The sequence below is a fragment of the Anas acuta genome, chromosome 1 (genome assembly GCF_963932015.1).
Source record: "Anas acuta chromosome 1, bAnaAcu1.1, whole genome shotgun sequence".
NCBI lineage: Eukaryota > Metazoa > Chordata > Aves > Anseriformes > Anatidae > Anas > Anas acuta.
In genome coordinates, this window is record NC_088979.1 from 57,125,326 (window position 1) to 57,133,241 (window position 7,916).

Here is a 7,916-nt window from a genome sequence, read left to right on the forward strand (position 1 = left end):
GGTTTGCTAGACAGTGAGGAAGCTGCGGGCTCCTTTACTGATCCGACTGCTACGCCATTGGCCCCTCCGCTGCTACAGCCATCAAAGGCTTTTGCTGTTACACCCCCTGGTGACCTGGACGTGCCTTTTGACCCAGGCCTTGAAAAGGAGATGGAAACGTTTCCCTTCGATTTGGGAAGAATAGGATACATAAGGCCTGAAGGCCGAGTGGCTTAACAACTTAAAGCAAGACATATTGTTCCCACGACTATCCCTGGAAGCCTCCAGTGTTTGTAATCAAGAACAGGAATGGAGAATGGATACTGTTATATGATCTGAGAAAAATAGATGAAGTCATGGAAGATATGGGAGCACCTTCAACCAGGATTACCAACTCCAACTATGCTCCCCCAGTCATGGACATTAACAGTGATAAAGGATTGTTTTTTCTGATTGTACATATGTATAGGCGTACATATGTATGGGAGTACTCGGGTTTAGTGTGTAAAAGCAATGTTCTGATTGTACTTATGTATAGGTGTACTTGGGTTTAATATATAAAAGCAATGTTCTGTATGTTTAGAAAGCTTGATGTTTGTGTGTGCGTGTTAGTAGAGCATAGACTCCCTGCACACCCAGCACTGTTTACTTGCCTTTTATAAATATTACTAAATTCAGATTGAGTTGAGACTTCATTTATAACATTATACAGTTGGGAAAGTTTGGGAAGCGAGTTTTTGAAAATACTTTTCATTTAATATTTCAGCATCACGTCGCTATGTAATTTTCCTATTAAAATAATTAAGATGTCAACAGAATATGATTATTTTTATCAAGTGATTGATGATGGCATGTAGACAACTTTGAGATTAGCGAAGGTGAAGACAACTTGTTGTCAACTGGCCATGAAATAAACTTCAAATTAAACAAGGAAAAAATAACAGACTGTAGGTAAATTAGAAAAATAAGGAATATAATACAATGTGATTTTAATCTGTCAGGAATCTGTTGGGGATTCATAGAAAAGCTTGGAGCCTATATTATTAAGGAGACTTCAAAGTGGAGAAAACACTTGAGAGGATACCTGAGTCACCTTGTGACTCATTTGTCTTCTCTGACCTATTAAGCCAATTTGCTTGTTACCCTTTATAGGTATGTCATACGCTTTCCACATAAAAAAAAAAAAGTGTTTTTTTTTTTTTTTTTTTAATCTTGTTTATAACATGTAACAGAAAAGCAAATGCTTTAAGCCCCTATCTCTTTACCATAAGAATCCTTCTATATAATAGAAACAAAACAAAACAAACAACAATAACAATGAAAACAAGAATGCATATAATCCAGAATTGGGACCATATATTTCCTACCCTGAAAAACTAACCAGGAAAAGGAAAAGGAAAAGGAAAAGGAAAAGGAAAAGGAAAAGGAAAAGGAAAAGGAAAAGGAAAAGGAAAAGGAAAAGAGAAAGAGAAAGAGAAAGAGAAAGAGAAAGAGAAAGAGAAAGAGAAAGAGAAAGAGAAAGAGAAAGAGAAAGAGAAAGAGAAAGAAAAAGAAAAAGAAAAAGAAAAAGAAAAAGAAAAAGAAAAAGAAAAAGAAACAACACGTTATTGTCATTTTATTCCTCTGTGGCAAGAGACACTACTGTTCATCACTGTTAGGAATAGAGTAATCTAGAAACTCTGTTATGTCTGTTATATCTCTGTTATCTTAAGCCTTTCCTCTTTTCCTAAGAATTATTGATAGTAATTTACCGTGCTGATGTCAAGATGACTTAAATATTTTTTTCTCAAATACTGGACAAAATAAGAAAGATACATATGTGATCAGTTGGCTGTTGAACTGGAACTGTCATTAAACTTCCCTGACTCAATCATTAATCTCTATTCGTACATACAAGACTAAAAACTGGAAATTTTGAAATATTATGGATTTTCTTTTTATAAGTAACACTTTAACAGTTAGGTTTTCTGTCTAAATTTTAAAAGAGAAGAATCATAAAAAGGTGTGAATATTAAAATATGTACAAATATATGCTTACAGAGAATATAAGAAAGTGACTATTGACTGTAGTTCTGTAAAGACATAGCTTGACTTTTTTGTTTTCTTTTCAGAAACTGGGTGACAATTTGCCTGAGGAAAACAAGGTAGTTCAAAATAACATTTAACAAGCGAGAAAATAAACAGAAGTACTGACTTGTTTCTGTGGAAATTAGTCTATTAGATATTCAGGCAACATGATTTCCATGGTTACAAATGACCTGCTAATCTCTTAAATTACCCAGTCATCATGAACAACAAGCCTACTAAGTAATTATAGTAAAATAGAGATCTGATGTAGTATTTTCAAAGTGCAAATCTCTTGAAATTAGTTTTTTACCTGCTAAGAAGTTACGCCACTATCTCAGCATAGGTTCATCATTGGCTTCTTATGAAATAGTTTACCCTGAACACAATTTTTTTTTTCAAATAAAACAACAGTATAACACTATTTTATCCATCATTTTAGTGCCATAGCTAAGAAGCATAGTGACCTAAGATAGCTTTATTTATTTATTTGTTTGTTTGTTTATTCATTTATTCTGTTTTATTTGAGTATGAAGTGAAAAATCATTTAGTGTGCATTTGTCTGAGTGCTTCTTGGTACAGGGAAGCAATACATGTTGCCCTAATGTACTTTTTTTTTTTTTTTTTTTTTTTTCCTGGTGTTTACAACAGTTGTTATTCACTTTTCATTAAGTAAATTAATTCTGTTTAATTTTGTTAAATTCAGCTAATCTGACTAAATGAAAGCAAACAAGATCCAGTGTTTTGGAATGATAATTCAGCAAAATAGTAGTACAAATAAGCTTAAAAAATTTACCCTGAATTTTTAAAATCTGTCTTGAACTGTTCTGAAGTAGCAACAGAAAAAGCTCTTTATGGTGTCCTAGATACGTTACAAATGTGTGCAATAATGGCTTTGGAGTGTCTATATCATTGGCATCACAGTTTTAATGAAGTGGTAACTCTGCTTTGAGATCTTGACCTAAAGAGAGTGAGCAAAAATATTTTGCTAATGACTGACTCCTTGTATACTACTTTTCATTCTAATTAATCCCAGATGCTCATCAAGGTCAGTCCTCCTCTAATGTCTGTACCATAAACTACTGCAACTCTATTAACTTCATTTTTCCTCTCTTGGGGTCTCTAGTCAGCAAAGAGTTCACTCTTGAGTTAATTTATCAGTGTTGCCAACTTCCATAACTTTACCATAGCTTTGCAATATTTCACGTTTTTAAAGCCTCAGCAACTTTTATTTTATTTTATTTTATTTTATTATTTTATTTTATTTTATTTTATTTTATTTTATTTTATTTTATTTTATTTTATTTTATTTTATTTTATTTTATTTTATTTTATTTTATTTTAATTTTAATTTAATTTTGTTTTATTTATTTTATTTTATTTTATTTTATTTTATTTTATTTTATTTTATTTTATTTTATTTTATTTTATTTTATTTTTATTTTTATTTTATGAGAAGCATTGTATCCATTTAAGGAAAATGCCATGGATAGAAACTAAGTCTGTATCCCTTTAGAATGAAAAGAAACAATGCAAATTTGCATTCCTCTGCACTAATCCAAAGAATTTATTATACTCATTATAGTTATTGCCTATATTTTAGCTATTTAAATAAACTATGGAACACACTATATATATATATAGTGTGTTCTTAAAGTGAAGACCTAAATGATGGGGATTTGACTAGGTCATGGGTTACTTATTCTTAAGTTTTACTATTCTTACAGATCTTCTATAAATCCTAGATTTCATGACACTCTCTAGAAACAAAGACAGATGTTTGACAGTAATGATATTCGATTTGCCTGTAATTGTTGTTTTGAATCCGTATTTCTCAAATTTTCTTACTGAACATAAGAAAGGGACAGAAAACATCTATGTGTTTATCTGCTTTATCTATGATATCTACATTATCTATCATAAGTCTCCATATATCCATTTTCTCCCATGCCATCCTGGTTGAAAGAGGGAGTATTTTAATGATGTCTTAAACTCTACTCATTTTATCTTTGGGTGTTGCTCAAGTGTTTAAAATGCACTTTTTCTGTTTCAGACTATCCATTTCCGCTCTTTTCTCATTCCCATTCATGGACCTGAAGTATTAAAATACATGCTTGGTAAAATGCTTAACAAAATGCTTAGTCTTTCACAGTTCTTGGGACAAAGAAAGAAGCTTCTGTCCAATCAATTTTGTAAGAGGGAGGGTTTTACTTCTGCAAATTCTGTTTCTGAAAAAGACAGATATAATATTTTTAATTCAAATTGAGATCTACTATATTTCTTGTACTAGCTCTAATTTCAGATGGCAATTGTCTTCTTTTTATTTTTATTTATTTATTTATTTATTTATTTATTTATTTATTAAGTAAAGGGAGTATATTCATATATATTTATATCTATATACTAAAGACAGCTTGAGGTGAGTTGCTTTCACCAAAAATATGATTGAAACCTTTTTTATACCTAAATTCTATAGTAGATCTAACCACAATCTAGTAGATCTAACCTCTGAATCAAACTCAGAAATTAAAATTTTGAAGTCTTCACTCTGTATCAAAACATAGCCAGTCTACAGTGCGATTCTATAGTGTGTTTCACCTAATCAGTCAACTTCATTTTGATTGACAATAAGTACGTGTCTCTGATTACTCAGTTTTTCATTTATAGTGAGGTTATAAGGCATTTTTTTACATATCTAGAAAGAAGAATTCACTGGGTTTTTACACCAAGTAACTTGACTTCTGTTTATCTGGTCTCAATCAAAATCCAGTGATAAATTGTGTAGTAAGTTGCAGCTATATCTATTATGTATGTTTTTAATTTAAGGGGAAAATGCATACAATGTTTGGTTCAATGAACTATTCATTCTGTACTGAAGAGTGCCAAATAATTACTGAAAGAGTAGGATGGAGGTCAGAGTTTTAACACTTTATTGACACAAGAGACAGTTATTACTCCATTAATTTCTAAATGATAACAAATACTACAACAATGAGAGATTTGCTTATTTACGGAAGGGAAAAAAAGAACCGTTATCCTAATAAGTTTGTGAGACTGCTTCCTACTTAAGGAGAAAGTAAAATAAATTTTGGGGATGAAATATAAAACTAGTCTAGATCTTTTGAAAGACTTCAAAGGAAAAATATATAAAATAACAGTCCACTAAAAGAGAAAATTTACAGTCTGAACCTTGTACAGTTTCTGAAAGAGAACAAGTCAGATGAGTGACAGAAACAGAAACTTTATGATGCAACCTTAGGATCATTTGAATCTTTTGTAAATATTTATTACTAAGTTGTCAATTTTGGATGCTAAGTGTTAATATTTGCATGTTTACTCTAGGCTGGCATGAGCTAAGTGTAGTTTGAAGACATGGGGTACCAAAAAACATTTACTCAGAAAAGTGAACCTATGATCTGGACTGCTAGAGTAACTTCATAAGCACCCCAATGCTTTAACAGATTTTCTTCTCTATTGACAAGTAATAGAGAGGGTCTGGGTCTGCATGGGCTGAAATTACAAGAGTCAGGGAAAGGAAGAATTGATTGGGCATGCTGGGCCAAGAAGAAAAATTAAAATTAAAAGGCAGTTGGCACTAAAACAAGTACAAAACACAAAAGCAAGAAGGTGTTCTAGTAAGGGACACAAAGGAGAGTAAGAAGGTATTCTAAAAGACAAATAGCAAAAGGAGATTCAGACAAAATATGGTCCGTGCTGAATGAGAGCAGCCTCCTTCATATATAATACATAAAAGACTGAGTAGCATCGTTTTAGCAACAGCCTTTATAGGTGAAACTTGCTCCTTGACCTTTGTGCATGAAGGTGTGGTTTCAGAAACAGAAAGTCATTAATCAGTGGGAAAGCAACAGGTTGGAGACTACTTATGGAAGGAGGAAGTATTTACATTCTCAGATGGGACACGCCCAAAGGTACTGAAAGAATTAGTTGATTTGATTGTTGAGCCACTTTACAGAGACATATTCAGTGAAAAATTGTCGTGTTGGTGGGATGTCCTTGACTCCTGGAAAAAGATTAACACTATTTCTGTTGCAAGACAGCAAACAGGAAGTCAATCTGGGCAAACCATTCTTGATCAAGCTGACATTTTTTTTTTATTATTATTTATTTTTTTTTAAGAAATGTAGCCATGTGGGCAAGGGAAAAGCACTGACTGTAACATACCTAGAGTTCAGTAAGGCTTTTGTCACCATATCCTGCACCATTCTCATATGAGAACTAAGAAAATATGGGAAGCAACATGCTGAGTAATGGACATGTTGAGAAAGAGCCAGGTTTTATATATGAGCCACCTGTCATTACGAGTAAGCCAAAATGCATACTTGATTGAAAGAAAAAGAATGTGGTCAGCAGACTAGGGGAAATTATTATATCACCCCACTCCGTACTGGAGAGGCTGCAAAGTGGAATACTTTGTCTACTGTTGGGCTTCCAGTTTGAAAGGAATTTGGAGAAATTGAAGCAAATCCAAAATCAGATCAGGAAGCTTGTATTTTTTTTTTTATTTTTTTTTTTTTCTAGTTATGTTTGGTGGAGATGCTAAGGTGAAACTACAATCATCTGAGTTTATGAAGATGACAGACCCAAACAAACGTCAAGCAAAAATATAGGGGCTGTAGTTTAGGAAGACCAGACTGGATATTAAGGTAATGTCTTTACTGCAAAGGTAGTGGAGAGCAGGTGATGGAGTTATCTAGAAAAGGAACAGGATCTCCACTCATGTGGGTTTTCAAAATTTGGTTACACAAATCTTGGCTGACCTGATTTAGTACTGGCAGCAGTCCCATTTGTGTGCGAGTGTGAACTAGCAGACCTCCAAAAGTCTCCATACAACATTTCTGTGATTTTCCATCATCTTCTGGTGATGCTGAGTATTCTTGGGAATGAAGCAAGGCATTGAGGTACATATCTGAACCAAAAGTCACTTTGTAGAAAAGTGTAGTCTTCCAAGATGGCTAAAGGCACCTTATCACTTTAGATATAAATATGAAAAATCTATTCTTAAACCACTTCACATTGGGCATACCTTATGTGACAAACACATAGAAAAGTTAGCTTTAATATTTGTATTGTTTCTTTTGTAGTATGGGTAATAAGATATTTTGAGTGTGGTTCAGAACTAATGGTCAGAGCGAGTGATTCATCTTCGTATCCGTATTGTTGGAGGACCTCAGAGAAACCTGGCTAGTTTGCTTCTTCCTTGTATCAAGTATATGAGTGTTCAAATAACCATAGATAATATGAACAGACAAGAAAGAGTCAAATTTGCCCCATTATCCAAAAGAACATTCAATCAATAGACCTGTTACCCTCATTATTAAATTTCTCACTTCTCACAGAAGTTTTGAATGGACTATCAAATAATAAATTATCCAGTGCATTTGCCATCGAAAAATAGTTTGTTTATTTTTTTTTCCTGTACTCTGTGTGTGCATGTTTTTAATGCTTGATAGGGCTCACAGAGAAGGATTTTTGCTTCCAAGGACTCTGTCACTTATCCAATAAATTTAAGCAACATGATATCTTCTTAAAAACCATGTAAAAAAAAAGTGTTTCAATTACAAAATAACTTTTTAGCTCTGGGACTGTATATCTTTTATGAGAGAGGCTGCCAGAAGACAAGTGCCATTAACTCACTTCTGATGACAGCATTTTCAATTTTGGTACATAAGAGACAGGATGCTCTAGAAGAAGCATATGGAAGCCACTGGACAGACGCATAAAAACTTTTTCCTACTGGAAGGTTGTTGCCAGTGCTGGTCGCTGTCTCTCTCTCCTTGTCTGTAGGTTAAGCAAACACTTTCATCAAGACTTCTCTAGATTGTTTGAGATTGGCCTGTAGAACTATGTCAGAA